Consider the following 19,387-nt stretch of genomic DNA (forward strand, 5'->3'; position numbering starts at 1 on the left):
TATTTCTGATATCAACCCACCTGCCACATTTGAAATAGAATGAAATTACAGAATAGGCATTCCAATGTGTCTGTGGCATCACAATGACCATGTGATATCATAATGTTATGATGTCATTGTTTTATGATGTCATGATGGGCTGATGTCATAATGACAATGTGATATTACACTGGTGATGATGTCATAAAGGTTTTGAGATGTTAAAATGGCATGTCTCATCTCAATTGTCATTAGCTCAAAATAAGGGTATGGATACCAAAAGGCCTGTGATTTTGCAAAGGCCATGCTTTCTTTCAAAGTTTCTGAGGTCATAATAGCGTTGGGATGTCACAATGTGATCATGGTGGCACAATGGCAATATGATATCCCAATGAGTTTGTGATGTCACCACGGTGATAGGGTCACAATGGGTTAGTGATGTCTTGTCAAGTTCGTAATATAACAATGACATACACAATTTCAATTTCTTCTAATTCACTATGAGGATACTGTAATTACCTGTGGGGCCAGAATTATCTGTGAGAGCTGATAATCATTGTTAGTTCTTGGCCTGGCCCACGGGAGAGTGTGGGGAATGCCGCCAAAGGCGAAGTGTCAAGCCTCACATGGTGAGCTGTCAAGAAGTGATTGTGCATTGGGCAGTTTGGGAAGTGATGGTTGAAAACTGTTGTGCAGAAGACCCGTTGGAGTGAAGAGAGGTAAACCTATATATAGCTTGCATTTTCGGAGCATTGGAAGGGGAAATAAAAATAGGTGCTACCTGGCTGGAATAAAGGGAAAAACCTGAGAAGAGAAGAAGTTGATGGAGAGCAGAAGGTTGGCAAGTGGTCACTGGGGCAGAGTAGGGCAGGCCTGTGGAGAGTGGAGAGGCCTGAAGAGAAGAAGGAAGTGGTGGAAGGGATAAAGGGAAAGACCAGGAAGGAAGGACAGCTCTGTAGTGAAGGAGGGAGGAATGGAAAAGTAAAAAGCCTTGCCCATTGAGGTTTGGAGCTTTGGAGATCATAATTTTTTGGTTGGTGGTTTGCAGACCAATTAAAAAGGGTGGGGCTGCCCATTGAAGTTCTGAGGTTTGTTGGTCAAGGATGCTCTTGGACCTGGGTATCCAGTCCAGGATAAGGTAATTACAGTCACCTTTCTATTGTAAATTGTTTTATTATAATAATTGTGACTCGATGGCTTGTCTCATTGCCTTAGGGGTCATAAGTACATGAGTTCACAGAAAAAGCTTGAAATCTCAAAGGCCATGAATTTTCTAAGATGTGATGTCGCCATAATAGGTTTGTAAAAACACAATGGAACAATGATGTCACAACGGCAATACCACAATATAATGTCAAAATAATGATTTGATACCACAATTAGTTGTTGATGCCATTCTCATGATGAGCACAATAAATTTGTGATGTCACAATGGGTTTATGATGTCAGAGTGGCATGGCAGATCTCAATTGTCATTAATTGGCAATGAATATGAGTTCAAAAAGGGACTGTAATGTCTCCAAAGGCATGTGTTGTCACAAATGTGATGCTGTTCTAACTGTTTTGTGATGTCACAATGTGACACATTATTCATGAAATCTGGCAATATGATGCCACAGGGGATTTCTGATATCATATGTCATACCAGAAATATGAGATTGAAAGCAGATTATGAGCTCACAAAGGGCCTAATATATAATGAGGGCAGCATGGCACAAAACTTATAAGGACAGGACTGGTTTGTTATGGCACAGTAGGATAATGATATCACAATGGCAATATGATGTCACAATGTATTGTGATATCACAATGGTTATATTATCAAAATGGGTTTCTGAAATAGAATGAATTCATACAATAGTCCTTTATGCTGTTATGTCTCTGATGTAACAATGTCACTGTGATTTATACTGCTATGATGCCATTGTCGTTTGGTGATGTCACAATGAGCTGATGGTGTCATAATGACAATTTGATGTCAATGCTGATTTATGATGTTACAATGGTTATGAGGTCACATTATGTTTCTGATATCAACACACATGTCAAATTTGAAATAGAATGAAATAGCCTTGCACTGGTGGCTCACACCTGTAACCCTAGCTACTCAGGAGGCTGAGATCTGAGGATCATAGTTCAAAGCCAGCTCAGGCAGGAAAGTTCATGAGACTCATCTCCAATAAAAACGACTAGAAAACCAGAAGTGGTGCTGTGGCTCAAGCGATAGAGTGCTCATCTAGAGCAGAAGAGCAATGACAGCAACCAAGCACAGAGTTCAAACCCCACAACCGGAAAAAAAAAACAATTAAAAAAAGGCATTCACATCTATCTGTAACATCACAATGACAATGTGATCTCATAATGCTATCTTGTCATTGTACTTTTGTGATGTCAAAAGTAGTTGACACCGTCATAATGAAAATGTTATGTCACACTGGTGATGCCACAAAGGGTTCGTGATATTACAATGGCATGTCTGATACCAATTGGAAGTTCATAATGAGGGTGTAGTTACACAAGGGGACTGTGATGTCACAAAGGCCATGTTTTCTTCAAAGGTGCTAAGAGGTCCTAATAGGTTTGGGATGTCAAAATGTGATAGTGATGTCAAATGGCAATGAAAGTTCTCAATGGGTTTGGATGTCAAATTGGTAATGAAATCAAATAGTTTTGTGAAGACACATCTTATAATCCCATGTCCAATTTCAGTTTCTACTATTATACAATGAGGATATGAGTTCACAGAAGAAGACTGAAGTATAAAAGGCCATGAATTTTCTAAAATGCTATGAAGACATACTAGGTTTTAGAAAACACAATGGAACAGGGATATAATAATGGCAATGTGATGTTGCAATATGATAACTTAATAAGGTTTTGATATCACAATTGGTGATGCCACACTAGTGATGTTTACAAGAGGTGTGTGATGTCAAAATGGGTTGGTGATATCAAAATGACACATGTGATCTCAATTGTCATTAACTCACAATATGTATATGAGCTCATAAAGGGACTCTGGTATCTTCAAAGGCATGCGTTGTCACAAAAGTGATGAAGTCCTAACAGGTGTGTGTTGTCAGAATGTGACAAAATGCTCTTAACATCTTTCAGTGTGATGTCACTATGATCTAAATGTCACACTGGATTTGGGTATCACATTTCATACCTGGATTGGGTATGAGAGGATTGGAATTTCACAGTGGGTTAGTGATATCACTATGGAAATGTGGGGTCACAAAGGGATTGTGCTACCACAATGGCTATTAGATCACAACGTGTTTCTACTATAATAAGTTTGTGCTGTCACAATTTTTTTGGGAGGGGGTTTGTAATGTCTTTTTTTTTTTTTTTTTTTTTTTTTTTTTTTATTGTGAAAATACCGTACAGAGAAGTTACAATTACATGGGCAAGATAACGAGTACATTTCATATCAAGCATTATTGCCTCCCGGTTGTTTCCCCTTCCCAACTCTTCCCATTCTCCTCCCCTCTCCCCACCCAATCCTCCTCCAACCCCCACCAAAGTTTTTAAGTTTCTTTTTCCACAAAATGACTTGTACATCTCATTGTTGCAATGGGTCCTCCTTTATCCCTAGTTAAAGGATTTGTTATTTTTTTCCCTTCCCCTCCACAAACTATACCCACATCAAATACAGTGAAAGTATGGGTGATACTGTGGGGGAGGGACATACAAAGCAACATAGAAATCATCTTATAAATATGATAGAAAAAATTTCATGAAAGGAAAAAAAATTTGAATACTTATCTTAGGGTTCATTCCAGTAACATCAACTTATCTGACCTTTTCTGCTTGACTCAGACATATACTTGTTATTGCAAATAAGGGAAACCATGGGACCTATGTTTCTTTGGGCCTGGCTTACTTCACTTAATATAACTTTTTCCAAGCCTTTCTATGTCCTAACAAATGGGACAATGTCAATGTCATTCTTTCTGATGAAGGCATAGAATTCCACACTTTCCTGATCAATTCATCTACTGAGGGGCATCTGGGTTGGTTCCGTATCTTAGATATGGTAAATAATGATGCAATAAGCATAGTCGTGCTGGTAGCTTTAGTGTGGTCTTGTTTGTGTCACAACTGGTTGGAAATATCACAATGGTATGCTGGATCTCAAATGTCATTAATTCACAATGAAGATATGAGTTCACAAAGGGACTGTGTTGTCTCCAATGTCATGTATTGGCACAAATGTGATGAAGTCCTAACAGATTTGTGAGTTCACAATGTGACACCATGGTCTTGGTCTTGATGTCTATCAATATGATGTCACAATGGTCATTATGTAAGTCAATTTATGATAGATGTCATATGTCATACCTGAATTATTATGAGTTTGAAAACAGATTCTAAGCGTACTGAAGGACTAAAATATCCTAATGTTTGCATATCATACAAGTTATGACTAAAAACTCATGGTCTTTGGAGCTTAAGATTCTTTCTTTGAAATTGTAACCTCATTGTGAACTAGTAGAAATTAAAATTGGGCATGTCATGGTGATATTACAAACTCATATTGACAACACAAACTCATTTTGACCTCATCACCACTGTGACATCACAACCCCATTGTGACATCACATTGCTGTTGTGCTTTAACAATCACATTGTGACATCACAAAGCTATGTGAGCTCTTATCACCTTTAAAGAAGCACATAACCTCTGTGGCATCACAGACCTTTGTGTAGCCATATCCTCATAGTGAACTAATGAAAATTGTGATCACACATAGTATTGTATCATCACAAATACTTTCTGCAATAATTATGACTGTGAAATCACATTGTCATCATAACACCATCATCTCATTGTGACATCACCAAACCCAAATGACACCATACCATTTTTCTCCTTTTTAAAATTCTGTGTCTTTTATTATAAGTATAGTGTACAGAGGGATTACAGTTATATGAGCAAGGTAATGAGTTCATATCCTATCAAACATTGCTGTCTTGACATCACTTTGTCATTTTGATGTCATAGACCCATTGTGAATGCCTATTCTTTGATTTTGTTCTATTTCAAATGTGCCATGTGGGTTGATATCAAGAAATCACTGTGAACTCATAACCTTTGTGACATCAAAATCTCTTTGTCACAGCACATTGCCTTTGTTATATCACTAACTCACTGTGCCATCAAATACCTCTCCTGTCCTCATAACTTTTGTGACATGCTATTGTGATATCTTAGGCCCTTTTTTTGTGAGTAGAAAAATCTGTGTTTGACCTCATATTTCAGATATGACATGAGATATCTAAAATCCAGTGTAACATATTGATATCACACTGCTGGACATCATAACCTTTGTGTCACTTTGTGACATCTCAGATCTTTTAGTTCTTCACCGTTTTGACTACATATACATTAGTGACATCAGAATCCCTTCCCAAACTCATATACTCATGGTGAGTTCATGACAACTGAGATCCCATATGCCATTGTGACATCATGAATCCCTTGGGACATCTCCAATCTATTACGACCACCTCATCAGTATGGCGTCACCAATTGTGACATCAAAACATTCTTATAATAAGATGTTGAGACATCACATTTTGTTTGTGAAATCACTGTCCCATTGGGTTTTCTCATAATATGACCTCATACTATGAAGCTTCTTCTATCTCCTGGTATCCTCATATTGAATTCTAAGTAATTGAAATTGGATATATCATTCTGATATTACGAACAAACTGTGACATCACAAAACCGTAGTGATCTCATCACCACCACGGTGACATCAAAAAACACAATGGCACATGTCATTTCCATTTTGACATTATGAATCACATTGTGCCATTCCAATTAAGACCTCTTACCACCTTTAAAACATACATGGCCTCTGTGACCTCACAGAACCTTTTTGTATCCATATCCTTATGGGGAACTAATGACAACTGACAGACATACCATTGAAACATAACAAATCCTTTCTGACTTCATCATAATTGTGACATCATGTTGCCATTATGACACCATCAGCTCATTTTGACATGTAAAACTACAATGACATCATAGCATTGTAACATCACATTGTCATTCTGATGTCATACACACGTTGTGCTTGCCTATTAAGTTTTTCATTCTATTTTTAATGTGGCATGTCGGTTGATATCAGAAACCCATTGTGAGTTCATGACCATTGTGATATCACGATGTCTTAGTAGCAGTACATTGCCATTGTGATGTCACATTGCCAAATTGATGTCACAAAGGGATTTTGATGTGACAATGTTTATGACATCACAATGAGTTTCTGATATCAACCCACATGCCACATTTCAAATACAATGATTAGGCATTCATAATGTGACTATGATGTCACAATGACATAATGGCAAGTGCTATAATGTCATAAGCTAAAGGTGTTATAACAACATTGTGATGTCACACTGGTTATGACGTGACACAGAGTTTGTAATGTTACAATGGTTATGAGGTAACAATGTGTTTCTGATATCAACTAATAATGCCACATTTGAAAAAGAATGAAATCACAGGATATACATTTACAATGTGTCTATGACAGCAAAATGGCAATGTGATGTCATAATGCTATGATGTTACTGTAGCTTGGTGATGTCACAATGAGCTAATGGTGTCATAACAACAGTCGGATTTCACACTGGTAATGATGTCACGAAGGGTTTATGATGTCACAATGGCATGTCAGAATTTAATTGCCATTAATTTATGATGAGGATATGAGAGTGAAGTCTCAACATACACAAATGAAGTATAATGATGCAAAGGCCGTTTTTTGTTAAAAGTGCTAAAGTTGCTAACAGGTTTCGGTTGTCAAAGTGTTAATGATATAAAAATGATATAATTATTGATATAAAAATGAGTTAATGATGTCCAAACTAGTTTGTAATGTGACATCTTATTTCATATTTCAATTGCTAGAAATTCACTATGATACAATTCACAGAAGAGGCTTGATATCCCAAAGGCCATGAATTTTCTAAGATGTAATGAGATCATAATAGGTTTGTGAAAGTATGTAATATCACAATTGCAATATGATGTCAAATTATAATGTCATAATAGTGTTGTTATATCACAATTAGTTGGTGATGCCATAATAGAGATGAGTTCAAAATAGTTTTGTGATGTCGCAGTAGATTCGTGATGTGACAATGGCAGTCCAGACCTCAATTTTCATTAACTCACAATGAGTATATAAATTTAGAATGGACTTGTGATGATTCCAAAGCATTTGTTGGCACAAATGTGATGAAGTCAGAGCAGATTTGTGATGTGACAATGTGACACAATGGTAATTAAATCTAGTAGTGTGATGTCACAATTTTCATGATGTCACAGCCTAGTGCTAATATTTCATATCACACCTGAAATAATATGTCAAAAAGAGATTGAGCTCTCAATGAGCCTAACATAACACAGTGGCAACATGTCACAAAACATGAGGAGAGGTCATGTTTGAGTTGTTACAGATGTTTAGAGATATCACAATGGCAATGTTACATCACAAAGAAATTATGATGTCACAATGATTATGAAGTCAAAATGTTTTTGATATGATCACACATGCCACATTTAAAATATAATGAAATCAAATAATAGGCATTCATAATGTATATATGATGTCACAATGACAATGTGATATCATTCTGGTATGATGTCATTACATATTTGTGATGTCACAACGAGCTGATGTCATAATGACAATGTGATGTCACATTGATTATATTGTAAATCCTTTGTGACATCCATAGATCATCCATCCATACTCAGAGACATGGAGTTATTGCATTCTTTTTTTTCTTTGGCAGGTCTGAGGTTGAAATATGAGCCTAGGCCCTATCCCTGATCTCCACTTGCTCAAGGGTAGTCCTCTGCCCTTGAGCCACAGGTCCAACACATGGGGATATTTTCCTGGGATCTCTTAGAAATAAGCTGAATTTAAATTGGCATTCTATACATCTCAGCCTCCTGAGGAGCTAGTATTACAGGCAGGAACCACTGACACCTGGCTTTCTTTTCTTCTTGTTGTTCTTTTTTTCAACGTGACAATCTGAAATCTTCACAGTATTATTCCAATGGTTTTCATTGGAGGTAAACTACCTAGCGTTGGAGTTCGAATGCCAGGACTACCACCCACAAATGGAGAGAGATCCTGACAGACTAGTTCCTATTTATGTGAATGCTAATGGAATGCTATCAAAATAATAATTAATTTTGCAGTTAATTCATGATTCTATTTTAGAATGCCACACAAAAATTATTGGATTTATAGCTTCCATTCTAGCACCATCTTATGATTCCCCTAATGGAAGGATATTGACTAATTTTTATTAAAATTTTTATAAGAATTCAGTCATGATACTTCATTAAATGGAGACATAATTTAATAACTAATAATTGGTAAGTGTATTTATATAATTTAATGATATCCTCACATTCTCTCTCTCTGTATATATATATATATATATATATATATATATATGTGTGTGTGTGTGTGTGTGGATATATATATATGTATATATATATATATATATATATATATAGCTTTCTACACATCTATCAATATATATATATATATAGGGCACTACTGTGGCTTGATCACAGGTCCTTAGAACTCCCTGGCAGCTCAGTTTGCCAGAGGTTGGTGTGCTAAGACTGTGACCCCATTTATGGATTGGCCATTGTAGGCTGTGAGTTGAAATCCCAGCATCGCCAAATTTTATTCATGGAGTAAGAAACCACTTTCGACACATTTTTTTTCTTGAAAAAAATTCCTGGGTCTCAGTATGATGTATAATCCATATGCAAATATATCCTGTGTGATAGGATGTAATAAATGAAATGTTATATGTGTAATAATAATAAATAAATAAGGGTAATAAATGTCATACTTACTAAACCCATGTATGTAAACAGTGATCATATATGAATATCATTTTTTCCAGTGCTGGGGCTTCAATTCAGGCCCTGGGAACTGGTCTGAATTTCTTGTCTTCAAGGACCGAGAGCTTCCCCTTCACCCACAATGCCACAGAGTTACCCAGACCCTGAGTTCAAATCCCATGTCAGCCAGAAAAATTCCAAAAAATTCCAAAAAATATCCAAGCCAGGGCTTTATTTTATTATGTTTTTTGGCCAAACATGGGGCTTGAACTCAGGTCTTGGCATCTCTGCCACAGCTGAGCTTGGGATCCTAGGACCCAAGTTCAAATCTCGGGGTTAGCAAAAAATAAAAATAAAAAGGAGAAAGATAAAAAGGAGAAGTTCCAGAAGGTGGTTTTACATTTTTTCGCTTTGCATTGTGACCATCCTGGGTCTAATTGACAAGGCCCAGAAAGTGTACATGACCTTACATGCTGATGTTTGGCTGGCTATTATGGTAGCCATAGCTGAAACCTCAACTTAAGCCTGGAGGTCAAATCCTGGGACTGCCACTAATGATTGGTGGGAGATTCTAAGAAACGCATTCCAATATACATCCATATAAATGTTATAAAAGTAACAATTAAGTTAGTAGTTAGTGTATGAATATAGTATAAAATTATACACATTGACTATATATATATACTACATTGACTAATTTTCAATTAATACTTTATTATGTATTCAACCATGATACTTAAAAGTCGAAGGAATAATTTTTCAATAATTGGCAGTAATATAATTTATGTAATTTCATAATATACAGTCATCTTTCTTTTGTTTTATACATATACATATATTTATACATCTACATATATATGTAGACACATATATATGCCAATCTACATATTTATCTGTTTATAAATGTCACTCCTGTGGCTCAGTGCTATATAGTGATGGCTAGCACATACAAAGCCCTGGATTTGATTCCTCACTACCACATGCACATAAAAATCCGGAAGTTGTGCTGTTGCTCAAGCAGTAGAGCACTAGCTTTGAGCATAAAATCTTAGGGACTGTGTGTAGAGCCTTACTCAAGACCCAGGACGGGCACCAAAAAAGATTGAATGTTGTGACTGCAACTATATAAGAATAGGACTTCAAATACCTCATCACAGAGCAAGCTGGGTGTCTGGTGCTGACAGATGCAATCTAATCTGAATACCCAGATGTATACCACTGCAACCAAGCGCCATGGAACCAGATGCTGCTGGCTTGCTCACCCCTGTCATCCAAGATACTTGAGGGCTGAGACCTGACCCTGGTGGGTTTAAAACCCAGCCCTGGCAGGATGTCTGTGAAACTCTGAGCTGTGGCTCAAAATAGTAGAGCTCTAGCCTTGAGCAAAAGATCTTAGGATAGTACCACCAACATTTTAGTGCAATCCCTTTGGGTGACTCCCCCCCAAAAAAACACCCCTCTAAATTATTAGATGTGAACTTTGTGCAGTTTGTGATGTGTTTCTGAAAGAATCGTGATACTGATGAAAGCACCCAAATACTAATGTCAGCTTGTGGGATACAGCTATGTGATGAGTCCTTCCTGGGGTTCTGAGTCCCTCACGGGGTGCTGTGCGCTGAATCCTGCACAGGATGTAATGTGCTGAGTCCTTCACCGGCTTCAGTGTGTTGAGTCCTGCATTGGGTGCTGGGTGCTCAGTCTTTCACAAGATGCTGTGTGCTGAACCCTGTAAAGAGGGTTATGTGGAGCCAGGCACCGGTGGCTCATGCATGTCATCCTAGCTACTCAGGAGGCTGAGATCTGAGGATCGCAGTTCAAAGCCAGCCCGGGCAGGAAAGTCGGTGAAAACCTTATCTCCAATAAACCCCAAGAAAACCAGAAGTGGTGCAGTAGCTAAAATTGTAGAACACTAGCCTGGAGCTTAAGAGCTGAGTGACAGAGCTCAGGCCAAGAATTCAAGCCTCACGACAGAATAAAAACAAAGAGTGTTATGTTTTGTCCATCAAAGGGTGCATTCTTTCACCTTGTCCTTGTAAGAACTCCACAATTGAGATGATTATGCAGATAAGAATATTGACAATCAGATATGTCCCCATGGGAGGGACAAAATTATGTATTACTGAAGACTAGTGAGGTGTCTCCTGCAGAAAATTGTTTTGTTTTGTTTTGTTTTTCTCAGTCATGAACCTTGAACTCAGGGCCTAAGCACTGACCCTTAACTCTTGGGCTCATGGATAGCACTTCACCACGTGGAGCCAAGGAACCTCTTGGAACAGAGTGTCTTGGTCTAGTGTTCTATAGCAGAGGTCTGTCATCCTGCCTTCTCAGGAAGCTGAGATCTGAGGATCTGGGTTCCAAACTATCTCAGACACAAAATGTCCCATGAGACTATTATCTCCAATTCACCACTAAGAAACCTGAAGTGATAGCTAGGTGCTTGTGGCTCATGCTGATCATCCTAGCTACTCAGGAGGATGAGATCTGAGGATCATGGCTCAAAGCTAGCCTGGGAAAGAAAGTCCTTGAGACACTTAGCTCCAATGAACCGCAAGAAAACCAGAAGTGGCTCTGTGGCTCAAGTGGTAGAACAACAAGATTTGAGCTGAAGAGCTCAGAGACAGCCCGAGGCCCAGCTTTCTACTCCTACAACAGGCAATAATAAAAAAAAAAATAGATACACACTAACAAACTGAAGTAGAGGGCTGGGAATGTGCCTTAGGGGTATAGTGCTTTGCATATATGAAACCCTGGCCTTGATTTCTCAGGACCACATCACTAGGGAAAAGCCTGAAGTGCCTCTGTGGTTCAAGTAGGAAAGGGCAATCATTGTAGAAGAGAAACTAGGTACAGTGCTCATGTCCTGAATTCAAGCTCCAGGACTATAATATGCATACAGAGAGAGAGAGAGAGAGAGAGAGAGAGAGAGAGAGAGAGAGAGAGAGAGAGAGAGAGAGAGAATGAGAGAGAGAGAGAGAGAGAGAGAAAGCAGAAGTGAAGCTGTGACACAAAATGGTAAAGCACTAGACTTCTGTTCTGAGCTCATTGCCAGCACCGAGGCCCTGTGTTCAACCCTAAAACCTAGTCACCCAGGGCCCAACTAGGAGAGGTCAAAGGTTTCAAAATCTGATGAGCTTTACCAGCCCTAGATGACTGGAAGCTTTGTGATATCCAACATGTGCTTGGATTTCCAAAGCTTCCAGAAAACTAGAAAAGGCATCATCGGCCCATCATTGCCCTCAATGGAATATTTCATTAGGTTCAGTGCCGTAGTTGTCTGCCAGAAGGACTCCTGAATTATATTGAGCACTGTATCTGAGCCCTGGAATATAGTCTCACAAAGGCAAGATGAGTGCACAGAATTTTGCCTGCCATGGGAGTTGGTACAAATGAAGGCTTCCTGTCAAAAAAGAGCACTGGGAAGAGAAATAGCTTGTTGTACAAAGAGGACTTTTTCTCCTGACCTTCAGAGCCCGCCCACACTCCTCCTCACTAATTGGCCCAGATGGAGTTGTTTGATACACAGCTCTACAGGAGTGAGGCCTTCTGTGTGCCTGTCCAGACAATGAAAAAGACTTCTTCCATCTGGCCTGGGATGCAGAGAAACCCTCAGGCTACAATAGGAGCAGTGAGGGGAGCCCTGGAATATGTAATGCCATAAAAGCAATCTCTGTGTTATGAACTCATTGTATTGAATACAAATTTCCTATCTTGGTGCCATTTATCATAGCTACACGGGAGCTTCACTTATAGGAATGTATCTATACATACACAAAGACATGGAGGTGCAGGTTCTTTTTGAGGGGGCAGGTCCAAGGTTTGAACTATGAGCCTAGGCCTTGTACCTGAGCTCCTTTTGCTCAAGGGTAGTGCATTAAGTTGGAGTCACAACCCTACTTCTAAGTTTTTCTGTGATCTCTATGAAATAATAGTGCCATGGACTTTCCCATGCTGGCTGGATTCAAACTCAGATTCTCGACATCTTAGCCTCCTGAGGAGCACGGATTACAGTCAGCAGACACTGGCACCTTCTTTCTTTTCTCCTTCGTTTTGTAATCTGGACAATCTGACTTCTTAATAGGGTCATTCCAATGGTTTAGACTTATAAGTCAACTACCCATTGTTCTTTATAGCTACATTCTCTGAGAAGGATTTTCTCTACTCATCATCCCCTCTGGTCATAGGTTTGAAACCAAAAGTGAGAATTGAGTGTCACAAGATTTATGAGCATGTCCACAAGACATGCCAGTTCTGTCACTTAGCATTGAGATGCAGTTAATTTACTGTCTCAGGGTATGAGGACCGAAAGCTAGAACGATGCTCATATTGTCTGCATTGCTCCTTTTGCCTAGAAAGTGATCTAATAATTATGTGTTTTGTGTCTCCAACCTTAAGTATCTAGAACACACTAGAAGCATCTTCCTGTTTCCATTTTTCTCTAATACCTCTCGAGATTTAGATGAAAGATTTATGTGGAGTGGCTCCTAGGTGAATCCCTGAGGAAAACCACTTGAAGCCTCCTCAGGAGATCATGATTGAAAGCCAGCCCTAGCAGGAAAGTCTGTGGGACTCTTGTCTCCAATAAACCACCAGAAAACCAGAAGTGGAGCAGTGGCCTAGAGGGTAGAGCTTCAGCTTTGAAAGAGAAGGCCAAATAAGAGATACAGGCCAGACCAGGCAGGAAAGCCTGGGAGGCGCTTATGTTCAGTGAACGACCTAATGGCTGGCAGTGGAGTTGTGGCAGTGGTAGAGCCTCAGCCTTGAGCAAAGCAGCTGAGGAAGGTATCACACACTGAGTTTAAGCCATGGGATGGCTACCAAAAAAACTTCAAAAAGCAATGTCCAAGTTTATGTATTAATGCCCTACTTACAAGTGTATATTACCTCCCTGAGTGCAAACAGGCTGTATGCAATGCTTCTGCTTTTATTTACTGATTTATTTTTCAGATATGCTCATTGCGCATACTGCATCATTCTGTTCATTTCAGCCCCATCGTTTTTCTCTTCTCAGATTCCAGGCCTGTGTCCTTATATGATGCACACTAAAGCTCTCGGCAGCCTTTATTTACATTTTATTATGAGGCCAATGCAGGAACTGTCACAAATCAGGCAGGGGAAGAATAGATCGGGGTTCATAGGAATAACCTGTGTTCCAAAAATACACCTGGCGATGTAAAATGCTAGCATACTTAAGTAAAACTAACTTTAAGAAAAAAGATGAGGGGGCAGGGAATGTGGATTAGTGAGAGAGTGTTTGCCTAGCATGCAAGAAGTCCTGGGTTCGATTCCTCAGTAGCACATACACAGATAAAAGCCAGAATTGGTCCTGTGGCTCAAGTAGTAGAGTGTTAGAGACAGTGCTCAGGCCTTGACTTCAGCCCAAGAATTATCAAAGAGATAGCTAAGGTGGTAGGTAGGTAGGTTGGTAGGTAGGTGGGTAGGTAGGTAGGTAGGTAGGTAGGCAGATAGATAGATAGATAGGCAGATAGATAGATAGATAGAATAGATAGATAGATAGATAGATAAGTAGATAGATACATAGTTACATAGATACATAGATAAATTAGATAGATAGAGAGAGAGAGAGAGAGAGAGAGATAGATAGATAGATAGATAGATAGATAGATAGATAGATAGATAGATAGATAGATAGATAGATAGGTAGGTAGGTAGGTAGATAGATAGATAGATAGATAGATAGATAGATAGATAGATAGATAGATAGATAGATAGATAGATAGATAGATAGATAGATAGATAGACAGACAGACAGAAAAATGGTAGATGTATCTGGTCTTGGACATCAGCAGGAAAGAAGGGAACAATTCCCACTAATGAGGCCTTCTGCAATGTGTCAGGCCACCAGCATCGCCTTCACACAACCACAGAGGAGGAAAACTGTCTTTTCCCCACTTTTCAGGTAGCCAAAGGCCCCAGAGACAAGAGGGCAGAGCCAGGCTCTAATTCAGCTGCTTGGAGACAGAAGAGAAATAACCATGCCTCTCCTTGAACTGGGGATTTGCATTAATGATGTGGAGAATGAAGGAAGGAGAATGGACTGGCAAAGGTAGAAGAAGGGCCTTCATATCTGCCAGATGGAGTCAAAAAACTACTCCCTAATATCAGAGATCAGGGATTTTCTACTCTGAACCTCGCCTCTCCCCCACTAAATTGGCTCTCTATTGGTAACCTAATGATAGCCTGAGGCTCCCTTCACCTGAGGAAGGAAGCTTAATTAGTCATTGTTTGAAGAGGCTGAGAAAAGCATGACCCTGGTGTAACTCTAACAAATATTTCAGGTTTCCCTTCATTGCTGGCTGTGCCTGGAATGAATGAAGTGGTTTTGCAACTCACGTCCCTGTTGAGTTTGTACATTCTGCCTCCTAATCCTGCAGGCCTTGGTCTCCTTACCTAGCCTGGCTTTTGCAACTGATTTCTGTCCTTCAAATTCAGTGTTACACTGGAGTTCATCCTGCTAACAGGGCTAGGGCTTGGATTCTGAGAACTTCATTTGAAACCAGGATGGGTTAATGATGTTTCTTTCCTTCTTCTATAGCTCAGGAACTCTAAGAACATTTAGAGTGCAAGTAAATATTTATTTATTCAGTGGAATATACATATATAGAGAGATGTATATGCATTTGTAGCAATTTACACACCTATCTATTTATATATTGGCCACTCCTGGGGCTAGAATTAAGGTCCTGGGAACTGCCTGGCGGTGAATTTGTTTGAGGCTGCTATGCTTACACTGACCCCTTGATGAATTGGGCATTCCAGTCCCTGAGTTCAAATCTCAGCAATGCTGAAGGCAATAGGTAGAGTAAGAAGCCAATGTTGACCTGTTTTCCTTTCTGTGGAAATATTGTGTCCTAGGTAAAAAGTGTAATATATATACAAATACATATATATGATATATATTATACATGTATATGAATATTATTTTTTCCATTTCTGGGGCTGGAATTCATGCCCTGGGAATTGATCCTGAATTTTTTTTTCTTCCAGGAGGTTAGCTTCCACTTCACCCAGAGCACAATGGAGTTATTCAGTCCCTGAGTTCAAATCCCAGGTATGGCTGATAAAATGGCCCAAATTCCTAGCCAAGACTTTCACATTTTGGGGGGGCAGGCACAGGGCTTGAACTCAGGTCGTCACAATTCTGGGGCTGGAATTCATGCCCTGGGAATTGATCCTGAATTTTTTTTTCTTCCAGGAGGTTAGCTTCCACTTCACCCAGAGCACAATGGAGTTATTCAGTCCCTGAGTTCAAATCCCAGGTATGGCTGATAAAATGGCCCAAATTCCTAGCCAGGACTTTCACATTTTGGGGAGGCAGGCACAGGGCTTGAACTCAGGTCGTCACAACTCTGCCTCAGCCTTGATTACCCTAGTCTGGGGTGCAGGTTTTACACCCACAGATGATCCGGGGTTCCTAAGCCCTGAGTTCAACTCCCAGCTCTGGCCAAAAAACAAAAAAACAAAAAAAAAAACAACCAAGACAGAGGAGGAAAAACTAAATCAGGAAGTTTTACACAACAGTTTTACCTTTGTTACCTGTGTACTGTTACAATCCTGGGCCTCAATGACTCGGCTTGAAAATTGTATGTGACCTTGCAGAGCAGAAGGATGGTGGGCTGTCAGTGAAGCTTGAGTCCAACCCAGAAACCTAGGCCCTGAGTTCGAACCTGGGACTGCCACCTACTCATTCCTATCTATAGGAACAATATATAAATTTATTTATAGATGCATATACATATGTAAATACACATATACACGCACTGCAATCTACACATCTGTCTGTTTATATATTGGCCAATCCTAGGGCTTGATCTCAGGTCCTCAAATTTTCCCGACAACTCAACTGGCATCAGACTGGTGTACTAACATTAACCCATTCATGAAGTGGGCCTTCTAGGCCCAGAGTTCAAATCACAAAACTGCCAAAAACTTAATCTTGGTGGAAGAAGCCAATTGTCCCGCTTGTTTTCCTTGTAAGTGAAAGTCCTGGGTTTCAGGAATGATGTATAATACATAGGCAAATCTATGTCCTATGTGATAGGATATAAAAAAAATTTATACATGTAATCATACTCTCTAAAATATATAATAATTAAATAAAACACAAAATAAAATGTATGCATTAAACATGTGCGTATAAATAGAAATCATGTATTTAAAATGTATACGAATATTATTTTGTTGAGTGCTAGGGCTTGAATTCAGCTCCTGGGAACTGGCCTGTCTTTTTTGTTTTCCAGCACTGTGAGCTTTCCCTTCCCCCACAGTGCTGCAGATTTATCCCAACCCTGAGTTCAAATCCCAGGCCTGGCAGAAAAAAGGCATGAATTCCAAGCCAAGGAGCCTCATAATTTTTTAAATATTTTTAATGTATGTATGTATGTATGTGTGTATGTATGTATGTATTTATATATATATATATATATATATATATATATGTATATTTAGGTAGGTAGGGAGGTATTTTTACTTTGTCAAGCACAGGGCTTGAAGTCAGGGCGTGGCAATCTGCCTCAGCTTTGATCACTGTAGGCTGGGTTGCAACTACTGGACCCACAGCCGTACCTGGGTTTCTGGGCCTCAAAGGGTGACAGGAAAAAATAAATAAAATGACACAGAAAAAAACCCGGCAACTTGCTGATGGCTTCTGGTTTTACATTTTTTTTCTTTTCAAGGTGACCATCCTGGGTCTGAATGACACGGCTGAAAAATGTTAGTAACCTGATATTGCTGAAGGCTGGTGGGCTTCCAGGGAAGCCATAGGCCAACACAACAACATAGGCCCTGTTTTTGAAGCTGGGTCCTGACCCCTACCAATAGAGGGAGATCCTAATATTCTAGTTCATATTCATAGGAATACCGATGGAAGGTTATGAATGTCAAGGTTGACTTAGTTGTTCTTGAATGATACTAATGATAAAAGTAGAGAGTGATTTTAGGAGGCCAACGGATTTAATGAATATTTTTGACACATTGAAAGAATACTATTAATTACCGGGACACAATAGTTTCGGGGCAATGGTTGATTTAATTAATAATTCATTAAGGATGAAAACAACCATATTAATTACATGGACACATAATAAATACAAAATAATTGGTAGGAATGTAGCCAATATAACTGAATAATATATAGAAATCTCTGGCACTCTATAATGATCTATATGTATTTGTGTACTATCATCTACATGTCAATCTGTTATTTTGTCTATCCCTTGGGCTAGATCTCAGGTGCAGGGAACTGCTTGTCAGCTCCATATGCCCCAAGGTGGCATACTGACACTCACCCATTCATGAATTGGGCCTTGTAGGCTGTGAGTTCCGATGCCACCACTTACAAAAATTGAATCGTGCAGTAAGAATTTCATGGTGACACATGGTTTCCTTTTCTGTGAAAGTCCTGGGTGTCAGGTGTGAAGTTTCATACATAGACAAATGTATAATCTATGTAATAAATATAGTAAAAATTCCATGTATTATAGCAGTCAATAAAATAAATGGTTAATGAATAAAACAAAAAATAAAATGAGTAACTACACTAAGCGCAATTTGCAGTCAACATATGGGGCTCCATCTCAGGGCTTGGGCACTGCCTGGCAGCTGAATTGGCTAGAGGCTGCTGTGATGGCATTCACTCATTCATAAACTGAGCCTTCTAGGCCCTGAGTTTAGATCCCAGCACTGCCAAAAATATAATCGTGGAGGGAGAACTTGAGCATGACTCACAAGTTTTCCTTTCTGTGAAAGTGCTCAGTGTCAGGTAGGATGTATAATTTGGGTGCAAATCTATATACTATGTAATAGGATGTAATGAAGGTAAAAAATATCATAGGTGGAAGAATTGTCAATACAATAAATGATAAAGAGATTGAATTAGTAGTGAATTATTCTAGAATAAAAATTAGACACAATAGGTATAGGATGTGCATTAAGTTTAATTAATATTTTATTAAGCATTAACAAAACAAATATTACATGGAGACATAATTAAATAACTAATAATTGGTAGCAGCACATGATGCAGAATTTAATAATATATCAGCCTCAGTCTATGAAATATGAAATATGTATAGATATATGTACATATATGATAAAATAATAGGATATTGAGTAATTATTAATTAATGCTTTATTATTTGTTAACTGGGACACATCATTAAATGGAGATATAATTTAATACTTAATAATTGGTAGTAATATCTATAATGTAATAATATGCAGAAATCTCTTTTTGTGTACATACTATTTATATACAACAATCTCTATTTATACCTCGTTCACTCCTGGAGCTCAGTGGTTGAGTGCTCACCTAGTAAGCATGAAGCCCTGGGTTCGATTCCTCAGTGCCACATAAACAGAAAACCCAGAAGTTCTATTGCCTTTGAATCAATTGAGTGCTAGCTTTGAGCACAAACGCTTAGGGAGAGTGTCTAAGCTCTTACTCAAGCCCCAGGACTGATGCAAAAAAAACAGTAGGATGTTCTAACTGCA

The sequence above is a fragment of the Dipodomys spectabilis genome, unplaced genomic scaffold (assembly GCF_019054845.1).
Source record: "Dipodomys spectabilis isolate Male_0828 unplaced genomic scaffold, ASM1905484v1 ptg000202l, whole genome shotgun sequence".
NCBI classification, from domain to species: Eukaryota; Metazoa; Chordata; class Mammalia; order Rodentia; family Heteromyidae; genus Dipodomys; species Dipodomys spectabilis.